Raw genomic sequence first — 27009 nt, forward strand, 5'->3', positions numbered from 1 at the left:
ATATAAAAACTTATCTAAATCGCTGGGGCAATAATAGGCTCCAGAGAATTAAAGGATTCATAAGGAATCAGTAATCAGTTAAAGCTTTTGACTCCGATAGCCTGTTCATCAGTATGACAAATGCCCCACACATCCCCTTCAGAACATTAAAGCTGACCTACTTTTGGTACAGTTGCATTCTGCTGTGTTGAATTGGTTCAAAGCACGACCAATGTTCATTTTTCTTTTTTTTTTTGCAAGTATATCCAGCAGGAGCAGGAAGCTTTGGAACTGCAACGGCACAGTTCAGTATTAGCCAGATGCAGATCTAGAACACAAGCCCACTCAACCGTATACGTATCACCATGTACAGTACCATTATGCTGAAGAGCCCATCTCACGAAGTGTGGGAGCTCCTTCTTCCCTCCCACACCATGTCCAATTTGCATTTCATTCACGTCACTGAGGAGCTCTGTGAACCCAGACAATATTCAGGATGCTTTTTTCCAAGCTCCAAGACATTGAATACCTACTGGGCAGTGGCCCTACAGGACACAAATACTCTTGGACCAAAGCAAGGCTAACTTGAGTTGTATTCCGTTCATGTCCAGCACAGATCCTGCAGCATGTCCATTTTACACCATCTCTGCTCTTCACTTCACACAAAGTAACCTCTATGTAAAGTGTTAGGACTCTTGTGTTTTGCATGTCATCTTGCTACTTCCTGGCCTACAGAGCAGCCATTGATAAAAAACCTGGCGCAGGATACAACATATGTTGGCTTCTGAAAAGACTTAATCAAGCACTGGAAGAACCAGGCACCTGCTCCTCTCGCTGCTGCCAGCTGTTGAACTGGCTCAACTTTTCCAAGTGTAAGGTCATTTCCAAATGCAGCTCGAAGAAAACATATTATTTACAGTGAACGTTAGAATAAAACTACTAAAGACAGACAATTCTACTTAAAGTGTCAAAACAAATATCAACAGAAATTAGAAGCAAAATATACTAGTTCGTGGTGCCTTGCTGTACATCTATTTAGAGTGAGATCGTCTAATAAGAGTTGTCCAGTAAATTGCACATTATCATATTTACTTCACAATGGAACTGGTGGGAAAGGGGATTTGAAAGAAAAAAGCTCTAAAGTGACTGCTTGGTGGAGTACTGGTTAGGAAACTGGTAGTTCTATTTTTAAATTAATCTGAAGCCGTTAAATCTTATATTTTTGTTTTTATTAGGAGAGGCTGAAATGTGAACTTTGTGTAGACTCATTTGCAGAATTGAGCCTCCACTATTGGACTATTACTTTAAACAAATGCTAGTTATTGACTGAAATCAGAAAATATAAACATATAACTTTATTACGTATCGCCCTACCCAACTTTTCTTTACTTCCCTCTCTTTAGGTCATCTGGACCGCTCATTTAGCCAAGAATGTAGGTTGGAGACATGATCCGAATGAGGAGGTGCACAAAAGTAGTCTGGAGCGACTACACCCCAGATTTATTGCCTCTTTCCCTGTGAAAAAAGGTCTGCAACTCTCCTGAATGCATCTTCATGAATAGCAACTCTACACGCAATGAAGAATCATGGATGCAAAGCCACACCCTATACCGTTCTGTGACCAAACAGCTTTTTGAATCTAACTTATTAACCCTGAACCTACAGCTTTCTAACTGTTGCAGATTATTCCTATATATTACTTCAACTGAAAGCATGCCAGGTTCCTCATGTACACGGACGGCACACAGCTTTCCCTCACCACCATCCTCTCAACCACTCCTTTACCTTGGTGTTGTTCGACTGCTTGTACGAGATCCAGCCCTGGACGTGCCAAATTTGCTGCAATTAAATATTGGAAAACCGAAGCCATTTCTTTGCCCCCCGGCGACCCCCCCCCGCCCTCGCCCCCCTCCTGTCCCGCCCGCAGGCCACAAACTCCTTTCCCTAGTCACCGATTCCATCCTCCTCCCTAGTTGCAGGTTGAACCAAATTGTTCGAAACCTTGGCATCCTATTCGACCCGGAGCTGAGCTTCTGACCACATATCCACTCCATCACAAAGGTTGCCTACTTCCATCTCCGTAATATCACCCGTTTCCGTCCCTGCCTCAGCCCATCTACTGCTGTAACCCTCATCCATGTTTTTGTTACCTCCGTACACAACTATTTCAATGCTCCCCTGGCCAGCTTCGCATGTTCCACCCTCCATAAACTTGAGCTCATCCAAAACTCGGCAGCCCACATCCTAACTCGCACCAAATCCCGTTCATCCTTCACCCCGAGGTTGATTACTTCAACTGATGACCGCCACCTAAAGTCCATACAAACCTGCTCAAGATTCACTATTCTACAAATTTATCATTTTATCATTCACTAGTTTATGCAGTCCCCAAGAAATATTCAGTCATCAGTATCAGCACTTAAAATAGTTCAAACCCTCTCCAACGGAAATCACTCTTTCCAAAAAATTTGCAGCGGTTTTATTTTCTTAAAGTCCCACAACCACCATTTACAATATTCAGCCAAAAAAACTATAAAAATCTTGCAATCTCTTTTTTAAGACACATTTTTTTATTTGAAAGATTATTACAATCTCTTGACCTGCTGCACAATTACAGCATGAGGCAACAAGCGAGAGACTGAGGCACATCAAATAAAAAAGCAATGCCTTCAGGTTTAATTCAGTGAACCTTCCAATTTAATATTCAACATATGTAAGCCATGGTTTGACCAACTACTTTTCATTTTTGGTGACTGTTACTAATTGTAGCAACAAATATTGTGGGGAATGAAGTCTATCTTCCTTCACAATGTTTTCCTTTCTCTCCTAAAGATGCCAACTTTCAGTGTGGTGCTGTTCCACAGGCACTGACACTTTTCTTTCATTCTACCCAAGCTATTCTTCATGTGTGAGCATAGACAGAAGCACTGATTGATGAGCTTTTCAATGATGAACAGCATTTCAGCCAAAGTCCAATCCTGTCCTCATCTGGAGTCCACATACATGTACTTTGGGATCCCTGTCTAAACCCTTTATTGCCCACCCCAGCCCAGAGTTGCCAAAGCTAATAATAGAACAGTCACCGTGCACAGATGGTATTCGCTGAAGGACGCTGGGGGGGAGGGGGGATAGATAGCAGAAGCATGAACCACAATTATCCAAAAGAAAACTGAGAATGGGAAATGTGCCAGAGGACTGGAGGGTAGCATAAATCACATCCCTATTCAAGAAAGGGGAACAATGCAAGAAAGGAAATTATAGGCCAATTAGTCTTACCTTAGTTGTGGATAAATTTATAGCGAACACAGAGGAAATCTTGGGCCAATCAAGAACAGTCAGCTTGGATTTGTAAAGTGCAGGTCATGCTTCAACTTTTTTGAAGGTTTTATCCAAATAAACAATGAATATGAAAGCAAGAAAATGGTGTTGAATTTGTAAAACAAAAAATACTGGTTGTGCCGCAGTTTGAATGCTGCATGGAGTTCTGGAGTGCAAGCGATAGGGATCTTGCTTCAGACTTACATTTTCAGGTGATCTTTAGTGCTGGTTTCCTGTTGGTTTCGTCAGAGCAAACCAATAATGCAGTGGGGACTTGAAGCAGGTATGCTGCCCCTCGATTGTACATACAAGAGATCCAACACCTGCTTCAGACCTGGGTAAAGGATGCTTCCTTTGTTGTTACTCAATAAGGCAGGCTGGGGTGCACTTCCAGCCTGCCATTTTGAGGGCTTAGAAGACAGTGTTGTGCCACGAATGCTTTATTACATGACTATTGAGGCAAAGACTAAGGGGCCAAATTGTCCCTTTTTTGTGGCTCGTTAATGCCTCCGAGGGGCGCTAACTGGGTGCAATGGCCGTTTTGCCTGGGGAGAGAGCGGCACTCGCCCCTCCGGGGAAATTGCCCCAGAGATTTGGGGGGCGTTGTGCAGGCAGTGGCATGCCTGCCGATTAGCACCCCAGGCCGGCGCTCAACAGGCAATAACGTCATCGCTGTGCGCGCCGAACTCTCACTGCATCACCCTAACCCCTTTGCACCGTGCGGGGGAAATTGCCCCGCGGGCCGCGCGGCTGGATGTTAGCGCCAGCTTTAGGGCAGGGGAGTTGTAGCACATCAGCTGGCCTCTTCAGCACAGAGCTTGACTCAGTACAGCGCTGCCGCCCCGGGAGCGCCCCTCCAACGAGGGAGGGGGAGGGACTTTGGGACCAGGCGATAAAAGTCCCGGCCCCGGAAAGTTACCGCCCCCAATCGGGGTACGGGGCAATTTCAGCCCCTAAATTTTATTTAAAAGCGACTGGAAAGGTATTTGAAACGGATGAACATAAAAGGATAGGCAAAAAGGACAGGAAATGAGATGAGAGTAGACAGCTTCAGTAGAAAAGCCAAGTGGTTTTCTTATGCTCCAAATTCCACAACCAAAGGTAGAAAGTCAACTGAGATCAGCATAGACTAGGCAAAGAACAAAAGAGCTTCCCATCTGTACAGCATACAGTGGGCAATGCCTTGGATTGGTGGCAGCCTAATTTCCTTTACCCCGCCCCCTAAAGGATTACTGTAACATTCCTAATTTAATTCATGCCAACTTGGCTCCATTGCAGGAATGAAGATGAAAACTGGAGCAGAGGAAAGAGCTTTGCCGTGTTGTACACTTTCACTCTGTGCAAGTCGGCTGGTACGGTGTTCATTAATTGCCGATACGCCAGGGGAACATGGCGGGACCAAAATTCAGGCAGAAAGCTGGCGCACCTGCCTTTTTTTAAATGTTTTTACTGTCGGGTACGATGATGCGGGCTTCCGGTCGATTTTTTCCACTTTGACATTTTTTTCGGATCGGACCGGAAGCTCCGTGTTCCCCTGTACCCGGAAGTGCGGCAGTAAGTGCTGGTGAGGGGCGCAACGGAGTCTCCACCGTTGTCACTCAGCGACGGAGCGGTGGTGACGTCAGTGCGCGTGTACGTCACCACGTCTCTCCCCTCATTTAAAAGGGGAAAGAGACAGCGTTTCTTTAAGTTCGGGCACTGGGCCACCAGGGAGGGTTTCGACCGGGCCAGCGGCCTGGCACCCGAGAGGCTTTGCCAGCCTGCCTGTTGGTGGCCCAGCCGAACCTGGGGTCATAATTGTCCAGCCAATCGGGAAGTCGGCCGGCAACAAAAAAACATGGCAGCCGTGGCAGTACGCCCACCCCTTGAAAGGCCGCTGCGTTGCCGTGGCTCACACACAAAAAACCAGGTGCACCGACTTAAAAATCGATGATCCGCAAATATTTAGAAATAGAAACATAGAAAATAGGTGCAGGAGTAGGCTATTCGGCCCTTTGAGCCTGCACCGCCATTCAATGAGTTCATGGCTGAACATGCAACTTCAGTACCCCATTCCTGCTTTCTTGCCATACCCCTTGATGCCCCGAGTAGTAAGGACTACATCTAACTCCTTTTTGAATATATTTAGTGAAGTGGCCTCAACAACTTTCTGTGGTAGAGAATTCCACAGGTTCAGCACTCTCTGGGTGAAGAAGTTTCTCCTCATCTCGGTCCTAAATGGCTTACCCCTTATCCTTAGACTGTGACCCCTGGTTCTGGACTTCCCCAACATCGGGAACATTCTTCCTGCATCTAACCTGTCTAAACCCATCAGAATTTTAAATGTTTCTATGAGATCCCCTCTCATTCTTCTGAACTCCAGTGAATACAAGCCCAGTTGATCAAGTCTTTCTTGATATGTCAGTCCCGCCATCCCGGGAATCAGTCTGGTGAACCTTCGCTGCACTCCCTCAATAGCAAGAATGTCCTTCCTCAAGTTAGGAGACCAAAACTGTGCACAATACCCCAGGTGTGGCCTCATCAAGGCCCTGTACAACTGTAGTAACACATCCCTGCCCCTGTACTCATATCCCCTCGCTATGAAGGCCAACATGCCATTTGCCTTCTTAACTGCCTGCTGTACCTGCATGTCAACCTTCAATGACTGATGTACCATGACACCCAGGTCTCGTTGCACCTCCCCTTTTCCTAATCTGTCACCATTCAGATAATAATCTGTCTCTCTGTTTTTACCACCAAAGTGGATAACCTCATATTTATCCACATTATATTTCATCTGCCATGCATTTGCCCATTCACCTAACCTATCCAAGTCACTCTGCAGCCTCATAGCATCCTCCTCGCAGCTCACACTGCCACCCAACTTAGTGTCATCCGCAAATTTGGAGATACTACATTTAATCCCCTCGTCTAAATCATTAATGTACAGTGTAAACAGCTGGGGCCTCAGCACAGAACCTTGCGGTACCCCACTAGTCACTGCCTGCCATTCTGAAAAGTACCCATTTACTCCTACTCTCGGTAAATTTCGCGCGGAGTGGGATGGAGGTGAGGGAGAGCGGCGGTGTGCGCTTTGATCGACGCGTTTGCGGCGGTCGGCAGCAGTGGGGACCACCTGAAAAATCCCTGAGGTGAATTTGGATCGTGGCGGCCAATGGACTGCAACACGGCAGCCACTCGATTCCACCGCATGGCCGGAGCAAAACTGCGGTAACGGACCTTATCCGGATCCTGAATTTCGGCCCTGGCATTTCTTAACTCACACTTGTGTGCAACCAATACTCTACATTAAACAAAGTAGTCCATCTCTAAACTGGGAGAATAAAGAACATTTTGGGATGCAAACTCTTCCAACTACCTGCGGACTACGATACAGCATCAAAAAGTACAGTACTGTTTCTTCCAGTATAGATCACAGGTGAATTCAAGTTCTTATGACCTTTGTTCCCAAAGTACTTTTGGTGCACTAGTTCATGGAGTTATTGGTTTACTGGCCAACTGCCCAGCATAGACCAATAGATCAGATATTACAGCAGGTATTTTTTGTTGAGAATGGGATAGCTACAAAATACAAAAGACTGACACAAAAGTAGGGGGAGTGCAGCGGATTTCTGGATTACAGACAGGTTTGCAGAACGGTAGGCAAATGGCATATGCAATTTATTGTGGATAGCCAAGAGTGAAAAACTAGGGGTCGGAGCAGGGGGAGGGGTAACATAAGAAATAGGAGCAGGAGTAGGCCATTTGGCCCTTCGAGCCTGCTCTGCCATTCATTAAGATAATGGCTAATCTGATCTTGGCCTCAACTCCACGTTGCTGCCGCTCCCCATAACTTCACTCCCCTAGCGTTCAAACATCTATCTCCACCTTAAATATATTCAATGACCCAGCCTCCATAGCTCTCTGGGGTAGAGAATTCCAAAGATTCACAACCCTCAGAGAAGAAATTCCTCATCTCAGTTTTAAATGGGCGACCCTTTATTCTGAAACTATGCCCCCTAGTCCCAGATTCCCCCACGAGGAAGGGGAATTTAAAAAATCAAGTAGGTGGTTCTTATAAATCTACTCATGGAAAATCGTGCAGTGGTTGCACTAAAATCAAAAGTTGGACAAGAACAATGCTGTAAGGAATTAAAATACAATACCTTCTACCTGTAATCCTCAACTTTTGCCATTCGCTAAAAACGCCCTGGATTTACATATACCTAATTTTACCTGGCGTAAAAGTGAATCTGGCACAGTAATGAGGAACTGCTGGAGTTACATTTCCAGCGTGCTGCACTGCATTGCATCGGCTTTCATGCCGGGGGCTCTCCCTTTCCTCCCACGTCTTTTTTAAGACATCTGGATCGGCATTCACTGCTACTTCAGTGGCACGAATGAAGGAAAAAAAAACAGCATAAAACCAGGAACACTGACAAATATACAACAGTAACTGTACTCGAGAGAGAAGAAGAATTGTAATAAGAATCAGATGTACAGTGAGAGTTTCGAAGTATGTAATTTTAAATGATTTGGCTTTATTCGCACGGCTACTTTTTCAGTTCCTCTTCAATTTGATTACCAAAAAAAAAGCACGTCTGACTTCAATCACTTTTCCTTTAGACCCCTAACACTGATTTCCATTCCAGAAGGCTATGGCTTGCTGCCTTTTTGTGCAGCACTGCCCGTGTTTCAGCAGCAAGATCAGCTTCGCAACCCTTCACATGAATCCAGAGGAAACCTAATCCTTCAGAACAGTTGTTCTATGCAGTGCGCCATTTTGCTCAACATTAATTTACTATACAACCATAATATCGACCCCACCCCCACAAACACTATTGCTGCTTGGAGTCACAATTCACTTGCCCTCTGTTGCTCCCAGTACTTTTTTTCTACCTCAGAACTGCAGGAAAATAACAAGTCTCCAAATTGTGACATGACAGCGCTCACACCTTTATGCTCAATATGATTTTTCATCCAAAATGTATATACTTCCATGGCACACAGAAAAATGATGAATGGTGCTTATTACAGATTGGAAATTTCAACATATCAGACGATGATCAATTAAAATCAATGGCTCTGACGCTTATCAAGATGCCTGGAACGTTAAAAGCAGTAAACTATAGACCAGTTAGCCTAACACCTGTGGTTGGGAAAATGTTGGAGTTCATTATTAAAGAAGCAATAGCAGGACATATGGATAAGCAAAATTCGGTCAGGCAGAATCAGCATGGATTTATGAAGGGGAAGTCATGTTTGACAAACTTGCTGGAATTCTTTGAGGATGTAACTAACAGGGTGGATAAAGGGGAAACAGTGGATGAGGTGTATTTGGACTTCCAGAAGGCATTTGATAAGGTGCCACAAAAAAGGTACTGCACAAGATAAAAGTTCACAGGGTTGGGGGTAATATATTAGCATGGATAGAGGATTGGCTAACTAACAGAGAACAGAGAGTCGGGATAAATTGTTCATTCTCTGGTTGGCAACCAGTAACTAGTGGGGTGCTGCAGGGATCAGTGCTGGGACCCCAACTATTTACAATCTATATTAACGACTTGAAAGAAGGGACTGAGTGTAATGTAGCCAAGTTTGCTAACGATGCAAAGATGGGAGGAAAAGCAATGTGTGAGGAGGACACAAAAAATCTGCAAAAGGACACAGACAGGTTAAGTGAGTGGGCAAAGATTTGGCAGATGGAGTATAATGTTGGAAAGTGTGAGGTCATGCACTTTGGCAGAAAAAAAATCAAAGAACAAGTTATTATTTAAATGGAGAAAGATTGAAAAGTGCTGCAGTACAGCGGGACCTGGGGGTACTTGTGCATGAAACAAAAAAGGATAGTATGCAGGTACAGCAAGTGATCAGGAAGGCCAATGGTATCTTGACCTTTATTGCAAATGGGATGGAGTATAAAAGCAGGGAAGTCTTGCTACAGCTATACAAGTATTGATGAGGCCACACCTGGAATACTGCATGCAGTTTTGGTTTCCATATTTATGAAAGAATATACTTGCTTTGGAGGCAGTTCAGAGAAGGTTCACTAGGTTGATTCCGGGGATGAGGGGGTTGACTTATGAGGAAAGGTTGAGTAGGTTGGGCCTCTACTCATTGGAGCTCAGAAGAATGAGAGGTGATCTTATCGAAACGTATAAGATTATGAGGGGGCTTGACAAGGTGGATGCAGAGAGGATGTTTCCACGGATGTGGGAGACTAGAATTAGAGGGCATGATCTTAGAATAAGGGACCGCCCATTTAAAACAGAGATGAGGAGAAATTTCTTCTCTGAGGGTTGCAAATCTGTGGAATTCGCTGCCTCAGAGAGCTGTGAAAGCTGGGACATTGAATAAATTTAAGACAGAAATAGACAGTTTCTTAAATAATAAGGGAATAAGGGATTATGGGGAGCGGGTGGGGAAGTGGAGCTGAGTCCATGATCAAATCAGCCATCATCTTATTGAATGGCGGAACAGGTTCGAGGGGCCATATGGCCTACTCCTGTTCCTATTTCTTATGTTAATAATTTTTGATAGCTTTCCAGATTGACCTACAGTAAAATCTGCCACCTCTGTCCCACTGTATAAATAGCTTATGTTATTCAGTGGCTTGGATGGTGAAAGTTAATTCATAGTGATAGAAAACACAACATTTTGCAGTAAGAATGGTTCATTTGACATGTCAAAGCCATCCACAGGCTGTGTATAACACGCTCTATGATAGATTAAATCAGGGAGGACAGAGTCTATTTAACAGTCGATCACCGATTGCTTCCTCTCTCCCTCCTGCCTCAACCGCCCAACCTCACCCTGCCCCGGCCTCACCCTGCCCCACCTTGCACCGCCGCCATGACCACCTTACCAACCCCCCCACCCGACTTCACCCCGCCTCGGCTGCCCGACCTCACCCCACTGCCGTGGCCACCTTACCGACCCCCCCGCACCCCACCCCCTTGCCTCGGCCCAGGCATTTCCGGATTCGGGATGTCGAAAAGACGTTCCAAAATCTGGAAATACCCGAAATGTGGAACGGCCTCTGTCCCAAGGGTTCCGGATTTCAGACGCTCCACTTGTATTATGTTTTTTTTAAAAAACTGACTAAGGCAAGCTCTAATTTATCCCACCGAGAAAAGGTTTCGGAAACCTTCTGAGACAGAAAGTGGCTATGGAAAATCTGTCTGTTTGGAACAGATTTAAAATTGAGAAATTAAAAGTTAGGGTATTCGGAGGCTAGTATAGATGGCACAGCACTATTGCCAGAACACACGTAAAGTTCGAGATTCGGTGGGAAGTGAAAATGACGTCTCTACACGTACTCCACTATCAGAAGTAACAAAGTAGTCATACCAGTTTTCTTGAAATGTGTCCTGCCTACTTGTCTGTGCTCCCACCCTGTGTGTCACCAGATTTGGGTTAGAAAATATAGTCATTCTAATGTTTAAATAATTAGTTGAAATCCTGAGAAATAATGGGAGCCAGTTCAAAGGAATTATGGAATTGGCCATGATACAAGAGCAAAACATACATCATTATTATTAACCCAGTTCATTTCCAAAATAGTTTAATTTCAACACTTCACAGTTAATTTTCCTGCCACTGGCCCAGTTATCCCTGCAAGTTGGGTCCCCAATAACATACTCAGTACTTACTGATTTTTCATAACCTAATAAAAGACATGAATTCTCAGTTTTTCCTAGTTTCAATTTCCACCATACAAGAACCTAGTATGTGAGGGACCAGATATAAAAGACTTGCACTCAGGAATTTTCAGATAATAACAAATGGGGTTAGAGCTAATAACGTAGAGGACTGCACCAAAATAAAGACGACATAAATAGGCTTTCAGAGTGGGTGGAGAAATGGTAAATTAAATTCAATATAAAAGGGGGGGGGAGGTTAATTTTGGTCAGAGGAATCAGAAGTACTTATTTACCATATTATTTACACAGTGCCAGCTATGGTTCAGTTGGTTGCACTCCCGCCTCTGAATCTGAAGGTTGTGGATTCAAATTCCTCTCCAGAGGCTTGAGCACAAAATCTAGGCTGGCACTCCAGTGCAGTACTGAAGGAGTGCTGCAATAAAGAAAAAGGAAAGATTTGCATTTATATAGCACCTTTCATGACCACCGGACGACTCAAAAGTGCTTTCCAGCCAATGAAGTACTTTTGGAGTGTAGTCACTGTTGTAATGTAGGAAACGCAGCAGCCAACTTGCGCACAGCAAGCTCCCACAAACAGCAATGTGATAATGACCAGGTAATCTGTTTTTGTTATGTTGATGTTGGAGATGCCGTCTTTTGGATGAGACGTTAAACTGAGTTCCGTCTACCCTCTCAGGTGGATGCAAATGATCTCCTGTTGCTATTCGAAGAAGAGCAGCCGAGTTCTCTCCGATGTCCTGACTAATACTTATCTCTCGATCAACATCATTAAAACAGATTATCTGGTCATTATCGCTCTGCTGTTTGTGGGACTTTGTTGTGCACAAATTGGCTGCATTGTTTCCTACATCATCATCATCGGCAGTCCCGTGAATCGAGGATGGCTTGCTTCCACGTCAAAAAGTGCACAAGTGTTTCAATGAAGGACCTAAAATTCCAGGTCCCAAACTAAATCTTGAAGGGTAGAAGATGCTTGTGTGTGGATATTTTTTAACTTGTGGTGGCCGTTGCACACCAGCCACCACACGGGCTTGACAGAGCTAAGTCTTGGTCCAGTGGCAAGGGTTAACCAAGACGACTGGAGACCAGCTCTGCTGCACGGACCTAGTGCGCACACATATCGCAGTGTGCGCTGGCCCGTGCTGCCCTTGGGCCCTCGCCTCTTCTGAGCCCCGAACTCGCATTTCTCCTGGGTCCCGATCATACCCCTCTACAATCTCTTGCCGCTCCTTCGCCCTGACCTCGCCGCTCCTGCTGTGCCTCTCCACGCTCCAATCACCGACCTGGACCTTGGTGACATCCCTTTTCACTGCCGTTGCTCTCCTGCTCCAGCACGTGCTGCTCCCTGGAGTGGTACGCCGCCACGTTGCTCCTTCCGCTCCCCGGCCTGCTCCGATGGTGCTTGCAGGCCGGGGCCGCTCAGCCTGCTGAGCTACTACAACAGTGACTACACTTCAAAAGTACTTAATTGGTTATAAAGTGCTTCGGGACATCCTGAGGTCATGAAAGCCGCTATATAAATCCATTTGCTTTCTTTCTTTATTTCTTTATTCCTTGAAAGGCAAGAAATTAAATGGAGTCGAGCGGCAAAGAGATCTGGGAATACAAATACATGAATTACTAAAAGTAGCAACACTAGTTGATAAAGCCATAAATAAGTGTGAAACATTATTGAGATTCATTTCTCGAGGAATAGAACACATAAACATGAGGCAATGTTAAATATATATAGAATCACACTTGGAATACTGTGCATAGTTCTGGTCTCCATATTGCAAAAATGATATTGAAGCACTCATGCTTAATAAGATTTTGAGCTGGCTGGGAAAGGGAGTGTTAAATGCTCTCAGGACTTGACTAGTTCAGCTTGAAACAATCCAAAAGACAGTCTTTAAAAATGCTCAAATAGAGCTGAAGCCAACAATGCCCATACTCTTGCCATCCAGGACGTTACTACCCTCTCCCCAAACATATAGTAGACTCAATAATCATTAATGCTGGGGCTCTCCAGGAGGAGGCCAGAATGGTCATCCACCTGGCGCTTCTAGCTGAAGATGGTTGTAAATGCTTCAGCCTTGTCTTTTGCACTTGCGTGCTGGGCTTCTCCATCATTGAGCACGGGGATGTTCATGGAGCCTCCTCCTCTCATCAGTTGTTTAATTGTCCACCACCATTCGCGACTGGATGTGACAAGACTGCAGAGCCTTGATCTGATACGTTGGTTGTGGGATCACTTATCTCTGATGATAGCATGTTGCTTTTGCTGTTTAGCATGCATGTATGTAGTACTGTGGTAATGTATTATAGCTTCACCAGGTACGCAACTCATTTTTTGGTAAACCTGGTGCTGCTCCTGGCATGTTCTTCTACATTCCTCATTGAACCAGGGTGGTCCCCGGTTTGATGGTAATGGTACAGTAAGGGATATGCAGAGTCATGAGTTTACAGATTGTGGTGGAATACAATTCTGCTGCTGCTGATGGCCCATAGCACCTCATGGATACAGTTTTGAGCTGAGAGACCAGTTCTGAATCTATCCCATTTAGCATGGTGGTAGTGCCACACACCACGTTGGAAGGTGTTCTCAGTGTGAAGACAGGACTTCGTCTCCACAAGGACTGAGTCTTACCAATGTTGTCATGGACAGCTACATCTGTGACAGGTAGATTGGGGAGGATGAGGTCAAGTAGGTTTTTTCCTCGTGTTGGTTCTCTCACCACCTGCTACAGGCCCAGTCTGGCAGCTATGTCCTTCAGGACTCGGCCAGCTCGATGAGTAGTGGTACTACCGAGCCACTCTTGGTGATGGACATTGAAGTCCCGCACTCAGAGTACATTCTGTGCCCTTGCTACTCCCGGTGCTTCTTCCATGTGGTGTTCAACATGGAGGATTACTGATTCATCAGCTGAGGGAGGCCTGTAGGTGCTAATCAGCAGGAGGTGTCCTTGCCCATGCTTGACCTGAAGCCATGAAACTTCATGGGGTCCAGAGTCAATGTTGAGGACTCCCAGGGCCACTTCCTTCCGACTGCATACCTAATTGCCAGTGAGACAGGACATACCCAGGGATGGTGATGGAAGAGTCTGGGACATTGGCTGTGAGTGTGACTATGTCAGGCTGTTGCTTGACTAGTCTGTGGGACAGCTCTTCCAATTTTGGCACAAGTTCCCAAATGTTAGTGAGGAGGACTTTGCAGGTTTGACTAGCCTGGGTGTGCCTTTGTTGTGTCCGAATCCAGTGCCTAGGTCTATGCCGGGTGGTCCATCTGGTTTTATTCTTATTATAGTTTTTCGTAGCGGTTTTGATACAACTGAGTGGCTTGCTAGGTCATTTCACCGGGCAGTTAAGAGTCAACCACATTGCTGTAGGTCTGGAGTCACATGTAGGCTGGACTGGATAAGGACAGATTTCCTTCCCTAAAGGACATTAGTGAACCAGCTGTGTTTTTTTACAACAATCTGGTAGTTTCATGGTCACCATTACTTCCTCTCTCCCCACGTGTCTCTCTCTCTCCAGCACCCACTCCCCCACTCTTTTTTTCATTCTCGCCCAGTGGGAAAAGGGTGAGGGGGAAAGAGACTTGGACAGGGAGGAGAAAGAGACTTGGAGAGGGAGGAGAAAGAGACTGGGGTGGGCGGAGTGAAGTGAAAGAGACTGGGAGAGGGGAGAGGGGGGAGGGGGGAGAAAGAGACTGGGAGAGAGGGGAGAGAGAGAGTTTTTGATGAGGTTACAGAGAAGGTTGATGAGGGCAATGTGGTTGACGTGATGTACATGGACTTTCAAAAGATGTTTGATAAAGTGTCACATAATAGGCTTGCCAGAAAAGTTGAAACCTATAGAATAAAAGGGACAGTGACAGACTGGTGAAATGGGCAGACACGTGGCAGATGAACCTTAACGCAGAAAAATGTGAAATTATACATTTTGGTAGGAAAAACAAAGAGAGGACATATAAACTAAAGGGTACAATCCTAAAGGGGGTGCATGGAGAGAGAAACCTAGGGGTATATGTGCACAAATCATTGAAGATAGCAGGGCAGGTTAAGAAAGCGGTTCAAAAGGCATACGGGATCCTGGGCTTCATAAATAGAGGCACAGAGTACAAAAGCAAGGAAGTTATGATGAACCTTTATAAAACACTGGTTTGACCTCAACTGGAGTATTGGGTCCAATTCTGGGCACTGCACTTTAGGAAGGATATGAAGGCCTTAGAGAGGGTGCAGAAAAGATTTACAAGAATGATTCCAGGGATGAGGGACTTCAGTTACGTGGATAGACTGGAGAAGCTAGGATTGTTCTCCTTAGAGCAGAGAAGGTTGAGAGGAGATTTGATAGAGGTGTTCAAAATCATGAGGGGGCTAGACAGAGTAAAGAGTGAGAAACTGTTCCCATTGGCAGAAAGTTCGAGAACCAGAGGACACAGATTTAAGCTAATTGGCAGAAGAACCAATGGCGACACGAGGAAAAACTTTTTTTTTTAAAAAACACTGAGGGTTTAGGATCTGGAATGGGAAAGAAGACGGGGAGGGTGGGGGGGGGGAGAATGCGGGAGAAGGGGAGAGAGCGCGGGGGAGTGGGGGAGAGCGCGGGGGAGGGTGAAAGAGAGAGGGGGAGGGGGAAAGAGCACAGGGAAGAGAGAGTGGGAGGAGAAAAAAATGGCAAGAGCAAAAAGAGAGTAAAATCCTACGATTGAAATTACTATTTGTAAAACCTTAAACAGTTGAGCATCCCGAATCCGGCAACCTCGGGACCAAGGCCGAGCTGGTTTTCGTGTTTTTCCGGACTTCGGAACGTGTTTCTGATGTCCAAAATCTGGAAACAGGTTCGGGTATTTCCAGATTTCGGAACGTCAGAAAGGGGTGGGGTGGGGGCGGGGGGTTGCTCTCCGAGAAGCTATTCAGGTCACCGTCCCGTTCAGGAGATCGTTGGGGCGGGGCCCCGCCGCCGTGAAGCTGTTTGGGTGGAGTCCACCACCAAGGAGGTGCCTGGGCCAGTGGGCCCCGTCGCAGAGGAGGTGTTGGGGCGGGGCAGTGAGGAAGCCTCGAGGCAAGGGCAGCGGCGGCGAGGAGAGTGGAGGCGAGGCCCGAAGTCGGCAGGTCCGGATTCCGGAACATTCTACGGATTCCGGATGACCCTGCCACCAAATGGTCCGGATTCCGGAACTCCAGATTTTGGACGCTCAATCTGTACTTTTATGCCCTGGCCAATATTTATCTCTCAATCCACATCACTAAAACCGATTATATGGTCATTATCACATTGCTGGTGGTGGGAGTTTGCTGTGTGCAAATTGGCTGCCGCATTTCCCACATTACAACAGTGACCGCACTCCAAAAGTAGTTCATTGCTTTGGGATGTAACGCGCTTTGGGATGTCCTGAAGTTGTAAAAGATGCTATGTAAATGCAAGTTAATAGGTTTTCAAACTCGAATCTGCAAAGTTGGTATATGTTGAGCATATTATTTCTCTTGCCATCTGAAAGACACAGTTTAGAAGAGGAAAGAATAAAAGCTTCTCAACAGTTAAAATTGCTGGTTCCAATCCAATATTCTAAAATGTTAATACAGAGGAGAATTCCATTTGAAATATTCAGTCACTCAAACTAGAAGTAGTGAGAGCTAACGGTAAAACACCAACACAGCACAAGTAGCGAGAAGCAATCTCGCCTGCCAGGTAACGTCAAAAATCATTCCAGCTTTTTACTTTAAGTGAACTCTGTTGAAAGAGTGAACAAATACAAAGCAATTAAGTGACCTGCAGGCCTACATGGACTAAGCTTGTAATCAAGACCTGTTATTGCTAGGCAATGTAAAGGTTAATCGGCATTTGCCCCAAGGAATACTCTGCTGACAAAACACTGATTTCCGGCACCACAACACTGCTGGCTGATCTAATGAACTTGCCGCTTTACACTGTTAAATCCAGTAAGTGAATACTTTTAACTTTGTGCACGTGGGGATGGGGAGAAAAAGGAACACGAATGAGAGATCACGCCTACCTAATCAAAATGGTTTTTAGGTTACTGACACGTCATGTTGAAGGGGTCATAAACAGAAAATTAAAATCTCACACTTAATAGCTAATCGAATAGCTTAAACACAGTTAAGTGCTTAACATAAGAAATAGGAGCAGGAATCGGCCATTCGGCCCCTCAACCCTGCTGTGCCATTTAAAGAGAGCAAGGCTGATCATCTACCTCAACTCCACTTTCCTGCACTATCCCCATACCCCTCGATTACTTGAATATCCAAAAATCTATCAATCTCAGTCTTGAATATATTCAACGACTGAGCTTCCACAGCCCTCTGGGGTAGAGAATTCCAAAGATTCACAACCCTCCGAGTGAAGAAGTTTCTCCTCATCTCAGTCCTAAATGGTCTAACCCTTATTCTGAGACTGTGACCCCTGGAGCTAGACTGCCCAGCCAAGGGAAACATCCTCCTTGCATCTGCCCTTGCTTTTGGGTGAGGGGAGAGCACAAGCAAAAGAATGGAAATGAAATGAACCAGGAAAATCTCAGCTGCATCCCATCATTCTGTAAGCCAGTAGTGGACACTTTTCCCTCAAGAATCATGGTGCCTAGCAACATCTAGTTCAAGCAGTTGTCCTCAGGAACACTCCAACACACCATTCCACAAAGCGCCAGCTTGTTTTTTTTGCAGCTGTTGGTCAAGTAGCGGATCAAAGAAGGAATTGAGTTAGAATTTAGCCCAGGATAGGATTCCTGTTTCTGAACGCAATCCAGTGATTTCTATTGGACAGCTTATGTGAGGTCACAATGATGCACCAGAGTCGAACAGTTGGGGAAACTATTAAAGCGCAGGGAGTCAGCACAGCCGAGCATGATCTAGCCACACAAATGAAGTAGGGCCATGGTACTAGACCGCTCCTGCATCTGTGAAATTCGTATCTTGACAAGAGCCAAAGCCTTTAAGGGAGGTGAGCAGAAAAAGAGGGGTGGGGAAATAGGGTAAAGAAGAGAATGTGGACTGATCGGAGCATGATCCAAGGTTTTTTTTAAGGGAGGAGGGGGGATTTGAAGGATAACATTTCTGAAATTTTTAAAAAGCTACAGGTTTATGAATCAAATTATTGTGTCCAAGTATTCTCACTGTCAAATGTTAACATTGCTGTATCTCTGACAGAGAAGCTGTATTGAGATGTAACTGCTTACTACATCGCATGCGGCATAATTCCCACGACACACGATCTAACAAACAAATCTCCATTTGCTACCATAATCACGCAATCTTGCATGAAAGAGTTCCTGAGGTGGAGAAATACTGGTTCCTGAGCAGATCCAAGCGACAATCAATCATTTGCCTCGAGTATATCACTGGCACTTTCTTTGATACATGGATCAACAACAGTTTAAAGTGATCAAAGAAGCACTGCAATAAATCATCACAAAGCATAATCCAACTGTGGTTCAAAACCCACAACACATGGATACAAAATCTGCACTACCTGTGGGACTTTTAACTGTTTTCATATTCAGTCGAGCCAACATTGTAATCTCCAACACAACTCAGAAGTATGTGTTTATTGTGGTTCCTGAGCATCGATGTCGGCACTCAACTTCCTTTAGTGTGGTAAGACCACAAAACAGAAGTAGTTTGCTAGTGTGGTCTCATTTTTAAGTCAGCGCATACATAGACAATACAAGGGGTAGCTTGTTAGACACAAGGCAAGTTTGTTTGAACATGGTACCACAATTAACGATTTCCACAGCATATGCACCCGTTTTTCTTGAAGAAACGATCTCTGCACCAATAGCTGCACACAGACAACAGACCTACGACTCTCCAACTCGTGGTGCAGACGGCTCACCTGGAGATCTTGGCTAAAGATTGTCTGCAAGGAGATGTACTCATGTTTCATTGATACTCAGCCAACTGATGAAAGGTCATTGACTAGAAACGTTTCTCTCTCCGCAGATGCTGCCCGACCTGCTGAGTATTTCCAGCATTTTCTGGTTTTATTTCAGATTTCCAGCTACTAAAATAAATTAGGCAAAATAAATGAAACTGTTCCACTTTAATCAGCCCAGTAAAATATTTATTTTAAATTAACTTTCAAAGGACTTGTACTGGATTAAAATGAGATCAGTAACTCCAGCTTATGATGTGTTTGCAAGACACTGACACAGTTTGACAAAATTGATTAGTCAATTCGGCAGCATAGATCGCCAACGAGGGATCACCACAGAAAATATCTCTGCATGTACTTTGAAAAACGTTTTATGCAACAAAGCAGCAAACATTTAGGGGAGCGGGTAGATGCATTTTCATGAACAGCAAGCCCCTTTAAAAATAAATATGCAGAGTGGAGTAGTTTCTCATTGTTCTTTTAAAATTACACAGCTGCCATTTAAATGAGAAAGTGCTGCTGTTTGAAGAGACACCAAGAACCACCTAAACAGATGGAGTGAACTCGTCCCCTCCCTCCACGAGGGGTGCTAACGAACAGAGCCTCCCGGGAACTTCAGTGGAGGTTTACCAGTGGCGCTGACGGTTAGCACTGCGCACTCTAGCGCTACCCACTTGGTGACGTAAATGGGTGTGTAACGACATTAGCGCCGCGGTCGGGAACTTCAATGGGTATGCATGGCGCTAATCGCGACAGAGAACGCAGGCATTCCCGAACCTCCCGGGGCGAAAATGAAACGGATCAGCAGGTGGGTGGTTATAAGTTGAGATTTTTTAAATTTACATTCACTTAATTTACATTTGTCTAAGTTTGTCCGATGTTTAACTGTGTTCAAATAACCTTCCTTGCATTTATTTGTACTCTTCAGGTGGTCCAGCTGACCTCCCCTTGAGGCACTAGGATGCCGGTTTCCTCGCGCCACAACTTCATTAGCGCTTTGGCGCGAGTGCCCCGCGATTGAACTTTAGCGCCATAACAGGAGTGTGAAACTCTTCCCTTAGCACTCCCCTCCCCTCGGGATGCTAAAATCAATATCCCAATTAGAGGCGGTAAACGTTGCCCGCCGCTAAAGTTAGCGACCAGGTGGTGTTACCACCTCAAACTGGGCTATAATCAATTTTTAGCCCGTGGTCTTCCCTGGCATCTCCAGGGAAGTGGTGCTGTCAGTGACTGGCCGGTGATGCAGTATTACTAGAACTGGTTTTTACAAACCTTCCACAGCTCAAAATGAAATTGCCAACCATGGGCTTTCAAGCAATTTTGCATGTGCCCTTATTTGCCGCCAGTGCTATGGAATCCATCCGTAAGTGGGGTCTCTTTAGGATTAAATTAGCTCCAAGATGATATTCTTGCGGATGAAAGACTGAAACCTAGACTGTGCTCCACACGAGGCTCTAATGTGGAGCCAGCCACGTCTGTAGTACTCCAAGGCACAGTTGACGATTGACCAGCTAACTTGGCCCATTAATAGGACCTGAAGGAGTAGAACTGTCAACTGGGGCTGCGATTGTTCCCACTCAGATAAACCTACAAAACAATGCCCTGATGAGTGGATAGTCCTAACTAGACAAGCACTGGTGTTCCATGCAGATAAGCTGCATGAACTCCAGCAGTATCGATGTGCATGTTTGGGGTCCCCAAGCCGTAGATCTACCAACCAGCAGCTAATGGATTTAGGTAAGTGAGACATGCCTGTATGGAGATAGTGCGAGCCCTGTAGATCTGTCGAACAGAAACTCGTTTTTGTGTGAATCTCAGTACTTGGTCATGGTGATGGTCTTTACTCAGCTGACCAAATCCTCCCCCCTCCCCCCCCCCGTAAATTGGGCACACTCTACAGAACTTTAACCTGACTGCTTCCACTGGAAGGGCTGTAAATATTGCCTCTTGCTGGCCATTGTTTGTTGGTTTCTGAATGCTGCTGTTTGTGTTACACACCACAGATCTGGCTCGCCTTCCTCTGTGCAGCAACAAAACGAAAAACACATCTGGTAAAACAACTGACCTGAAAAGAACCAAAATCAAATCATCTCTGCTGCAACACATCCTGCTCCTGACAATATAAACATTCTCTTTCTAACTCGGCAACAGTGCAAGTACGAATGCTCAAGAAATACACCTGCTGGTGCCACCAATTCGAGGAAAGCAAATGACCATGTCCATTGGTTCTGCTACCATGGGCTGGGCTGCAGGCTGCATCGGGTGATGACTACCAGATGCAATAAAGTCCCCTGACAAGAACAGAAGATGGGGGTCAGATACCTGCGCCAGAAAGCATAACTACTAGCAAAATACAACAGATAGGCAACAATACATTTTTATAAAGGAGTTGCAGAAGAATGAGGAACCCAATTCACAGTGTAATGCAAACCTCCCAGAGCTTTAACAAGACCTTTTTTCCCTGAACTGTGACATTTCCCACTGTTTAGGTATAGCACTCACAGAGAGATGATGTGAAGTCGCAGCTGTGTTAGCTTCCTGTTACTACCACCTCCACTACAGGTTCAACCTGGCTGTCCCACTGCATCGCAGCTAACGACATAACTAATTGCTGCCTTGCTCATTCAGAAACAAGGTGTTTGCAGTACTGTATAGAGCACTTCAAGTAACGCTAGTTTTCAAAGCAATTAACTGCATCGTTTCCTTCCAAGTTACCATAGTAACGGGCCGAGATAATTTTAAAAATATGCAGTTTAGAATTTCACTCACTGAAGCTGTAAAAGGGAATGAATCATTTGCCAAAATAGTACAGTAAAAAAATAAGTGGAAACTACTGTATTTTGTTCTCCTTTTCCGCCGTACTTTTCCTGATACCACCTCAGCCTTTGCAACACTTAATGAAGAAGCTAAATACAAACAGGATAAGGGATTTTAAAAACAATAAATACTGGAAATCTCAAATAAACACAGGAAAACAGTCATCACAAGCAGGCCAAATAGCAGCTTAGAGGTGCAACATATTGCTTCAGCTGTAATTTCCATTTTTTTCTATTTCTACAAACAATGGCCAAACCATCCTTTCTCTAACTAGCAGAATCCTTGTTCCATCATAGAGGTCCACCTGGGATCCCAGTGGAAAACCACCTATACGCACTCAAGCAACAAGGCAGTCCTGACACGAGCTTGAAGTCCTGCCTTTGATCTTCCACCTTATTACCTCCCTTTCCCACATTTTCAAAGATTTCCTCAAAACCCTTCCAATAGTCAGTACCTTCGCCCCCCCACTACCACCCCAGTTTTCCCTTTTATCCTCCTGTTCAACATCTGTAGTTTCCCCTCCTAGATATAAAGTGCTTTTAGGTGCCTGCTGTACACGAGAAGTGGCAGAGATATTAGCTGTTGCTGTTCTTGGTGTTCAGAATGCACATCAGTTCTGAAAGAAATGTTCTCCTTTACACACTGCACATTTCCAGCCTTTCTGCTTTTTTATTACAAGCAAGGCAAGCCCTTCAATAGCCATTCCGTCTTTTACTTTCACCTCACTTCAAAAAAGAACGTACTTCTCTCTCCGACATAGACCCCAAATATGCTGAAACAAACAGGTAGCCTTGGGACTAAAAAAATTTGTGACCTCTTGGCAACTGGTTGCCATAACCTAGGCAGTACGTACATTTTAATCCTAGAAGAGGATGCTATCAAGGAAAGCAACAAAATAATTGCTATCTGCAACACAATTAGTTGCAAGTTACCAAATTGGTAGTGTGTTGATCCAATATATCCTGTACCTGTCACTATATATCTGTCAGCAAGATTCAATGCTTATGACACACCTCCCAGGCTCTGGAACAGACAGGTTTAATCAGAGATGATATATTTATTGCTAGATTATGCTCCCGGATACACCTGCAGATTGGATAGAGGCAAGAGATCAAAGGAAATTAAATAAAAATAGTAAATGGGAAAGTTTATGATTAACAATAAAAAAATCAGATCCCTCTAAATTTTGAGAGTTGTAAATAATGCTGACTGAACTCCTTGCGCAAGAGGTACGGGTATCAAAATTGGTGGGAATACTTTAAACAATCAAATGCCATTGAAGTAGAAAGGCTTTCCAAAACCTTTTGTTTGCATACGTGAATTTACTTGTAGTTTCTACGATATCATTTAAGATGAATTTTGCACTAGTATATGTGAACATTAATTTATTTTAAAGCTCTCATTACATTAATGATTATGCATCAAAAATAAGCAAAGTCACATAAAATGTCATTCAAACATAATACCATCCAAGGTATGCATACGGTCAGTGTTTATGTAGGACACATAAATGAGTGTGTGTGTGTGTGTGTGTGAGGGGGGGCTGTTTTTCTGGGCACTAAAATTTTAGAGTGCTAGTTAACACATACCAACTAAGTTCTTCTCAATGCAGCTGGTAACCCATTTGAAATAGACTTGTAAATGTGTATAAATAACACAAGGTGAATGTGTTAATCACTTAATCCACAGACAAAACCACACCCAATTCCCTGGGACATCAAATAGAGCCAAGAACTTGGACAAAATCCAGGCACATGACTGCATGCATCATTGACGTCTGGTTATGAAAGAAATGTTAAAAGTGACAGAAGAAACCACTCATCAAGTCTGGTGAGAATCCAAAGAGGTGAAGCTATCCAAGTGACACATCACTTTCCAAACCAATGAACAAAACCAGTGGCCACACCCAATAAACTGAGGAGCCGACGACTTGTGAAAGGTGTGTGACACAGAATGAAACTTAAATTGCTGCAATGTTACATTGCCTTTTACAAACATATAAACAAAAGGCTCACAAGAAAGTCTAGCCTCTGTTGATGGAAGGACAAATAGGATGTTTGGTTAAAGCATTTGAGTTGACAAGTGTGCAACAATTAAATATCCATCTCTCTTTCCCCCCGGATACGGCAAGCTGAATTTTTTTGGTGGGGCAGTGGGACAAGGAGTTGAAAAATGTACTCAAAACTTGTCCAAAGACAATAAAATCTACAACCTAACTGTTTAGGCTGATGGGTTTTAATCTGCTACTTAGAATTCTGTTTCTACTGGTGCATTGCCAAAACTTAAGTGGAGTACAATAGATCCAGTAACACATAGTCGCACAATATATGCCACACTATCAATGGTATGGTAACACAGGCGATTTTTGTTGGGGTGGTGGTCATTCCAGGCTTCAGTTAGTAATATAGATCTACTTCTATGTTACTTGTTACATTTTTCAATCTGTTGCAGTACTTTTCATGAACACTGAATGTGGATATCACTCTCTCTCTCGACAATAAATCCCTGCAATACTGGGTGGGGGAGAAAGAGAGAAGAATCTTTAATATTGGAGGAGGTGGGGTGGTTTGAGCGCCCCCAAACTGCTCATTGGGTAAATGCATCATGTAGGGTGATACTGAAACTGTAGAGATCACAAAGATCTACGTAGAATTTTACAGCACAGAAACAGGCCATTTGGCCCAACGGGTCTATGTCGGTTGGTGTTTATGCTCCACACGATCCTCCTCCCACTTTTATTTCATCTCACCCTCACATAAGTCTCACCCTATCAACATATCAAAGGCTCCAACTTCAATCCTGGTCTGTGCGGTTTTCTGTTCTCAGCTGGGAGGGTGCTGCATTTGGTCATAATCTTGGGATTAGGAATGAGAGTGGAGGCTGAAGGAAGTAGAACAAGCATCCATTAATCACAGTCTGGACATAGATAGACATGCATATGCACACAGCTTGCTAACTCAGGGCAGAAGCAGGCTGGGTATGATGGTCGCCACCGATGACCAGCCCATCACTCACTATCTAGGCTCTCGCATGAAGGGCCACATAGACGAGGTACTAGAGGAGCCCCTGACCAGAAAACTTTACCCTCACATGATGAGATAAAAGGATGAAGCAAGGATGAAAAAATAATTATAAAAAGGAGAGAAGGGAAGTGCTAATATATTATACAGCCACCTCCGCTCATTTGGAGAAAATAACTATTCAAGTCTGTAACACATTTAGAGCATTCATGAGGCGCATTTAGGCACTGACTTGATTTATCCACTTTATGATCACATTTCGAGAGAGGAATTTAGTGTACACTTCAAAATGAATCTTCCTTTACCAGAGGTTCAGCATTTAAAATATCACTGTATCAGCTGTGGCTCAGTGGGTAGCACTCTTGCCTCTGAGTCAGAAGGTTATGGGTTCAAGTCCCACTCCAGAGACTTGAGCACAAAAATCTAGGCTGACATTCCAGTGCAGTACTGAGGGAGTCCTGTCTTTTGAATGAGACGTTAACCGAGGCCCCGTCTGCTCTCTCAAGTGGACGTAAAAGATCCCACGGCACAATTTCAAAGAAGAGCAGGAGAGTTATCCCTGTTGTCCTGGCCAATATTTATCCCTCAACCAACATAACGAAAACAGATTATCTGGTCATTATCACATTGCTGTTTGTGGGGCCATGTTGCGCGCAAGTTGGCTGCTGCGTTTCCCACATTACAAGTGTGACCACATTCCAAAAGTACTTCATTGGCTGTAAAGCGCTTTGAGATGTCTGGTGGCTGTGAATGCCGCAATAGAAATCCAATCCAAGTCTTTCTATATTTTACAGAAAATCTTATGAAAACGAAACATCTTGCCCTAAAAATGATCCAAGCATTTTCTGTTGACATTTTAAAAATGTATTTAATAGATGTACTTCACATTATTTTGGCACATTCCTTCCTGGTTTCTACAAAAATAACTTGTTTATTTACTGCCATCCACCCCCGCCTTTCAACGCCTCCCCCCAATATGTCCATTGGACCTTGTAAATGAAGTATTGCTGAGGAATGTGTGTGTAGGTGTGAATAGGATTGCTTGCCAAATTTACAACACTGAAGACACGTCAAATTCATTGATTTAAAAAAAAAACACACGCGTGTATTTCACTGACTAATTAAAACAGAGAAAGCTACAAGTGCACATCAAATCGCAGCACCTGGAAGGGTTGTCATGCTTTTCCGATGAAGGCTCCCACCTTTCTCTTCGAGATGCTGACTTTCCTGTTGTGCATATCTAGCATTTATATTTTATGTGTGGGGGGGTGGACGATAAGAGAAAAAGGGGACAAACTGAAGCAAAGAAATACAAAGCAATCTAAAGCAGGGACACCATAAACTGAAAGAAATGATTTTAAAGTGAGTTATCAACCTCATCCAAACCCCGAGATTGGATTACTGCTTTGCAATCACTAAACTCACTTTATGGGATGGTTCAGTTTAGTTTTGTGTCTGTTATTGTGCTGAGATTAGCTGGTAATGTGGATAAGAACAATGCGTTACATATTTATGCAGGATGACAGCCACACTGAAGGATGAATAACTGATGTTCCAACTGCAAGTTTATCAGCAATTTGCAGTCAACTGTAAGATTTATTTAAAAGTTCCATAAAATATGCAGGTTATCCAATGATTCCGTACCTCTAGCATTTTCTTCAGAAGGAAGTGCAGAGAGGATTATACACCCACAGAAGTAAACAGCCCACACATGCTATCCTGATGCAGTGAAATCTGCTTATAGCGAACTTGCATACTGAGTTACAGCAGCAACATTCTAATATGGTAACTCTCTGTCCACTACATTAATAACATAACTTTTATGTAACAGAAGACACTACTGCCTACTTAGTTTAACTGAGTGCTAATCTTCCATTGTTTATCACATAAAGAGCAGAGAAATATGCCCACAGATCAATGGAGCCAGTGCTTTCAGTCATAAAGCACTCACTCTCGCTGTATGCTGACTGAATTAATTACTCTTCTTAATAGCATCCATTCAGTTCCAAGTTCAACTACAGGAAACCCCTAGGGCCCAAGTTTCCACATGATAAAAAACGGGCGCCCCTCCTAGCTAGGCGCCCGTTTTTCGCGCCTAAAACGGCGCCGGAAAAAAAACTAGTGATTCTGGAGCGCTTTGCAGCTCCTTGTCTGCTTGGCGCGGTGCCCAGGAGGGCGGAGCCTATACTCGCGCCGATTTTGTACGTGGGAGGGGGCGGGTACTATTTAAATTAGTTTTTTTCCTGCCGGCAACACTGCACGTGCGCGTTGGAGCGTTTGCGCATGCTCAGTGTGAAAAAAACATTGGCACTCGGCCATTTTTGTAGTTCTTTGTAGTTGTTTAGTTTTTGAACATTTTTTAA

General features: G+C 44.3%; 1 protein-coding gene across 13 annotated transcripts in view; it reads right to left on the bottom strand.

Annotated features, from left to right (window-relative positions):
- The window catches only part of sipa1l1 (signal-induced proliferation-associated 1 like 1), a 459559-nt gene that overhangs the window by 199977 nt on the left and 232573 nt on the right, over positions 1-27009 (bottom strand). For 11 of the 13 annotated variants that reach the window (XM_070878865.1, XM_070878868.1, XM_070878867.1 and 8 more), the window contains one exon: positions 24393-24506. The exons of the other annotated variants lie outside the window; for them this stretch is intronic. The gene's annotated coding sequence lies outside the window, so the exon portion shown is untranslated. The remainder of the gene's footprint in view (positions 1-24392; positions 24507-27009) is intronic. 13 annotated transcript variants of the gene reach the window in all.

Source organism: Pristiophorus japonicus, chromosome 4, assembly GCF_044704955.1.
Source record: "Pristiophorus japonicus isolate sPriJap1 chromosome 4, sPriJap1.hap1, whole genome shotgun sequence".
Taxonomy (NCBI): Eukaryota; Metazoa; Chordata; class Chondrichthyes; family Pristiophoridae; genus Pristiophorus; species Pristiophorus japonicus.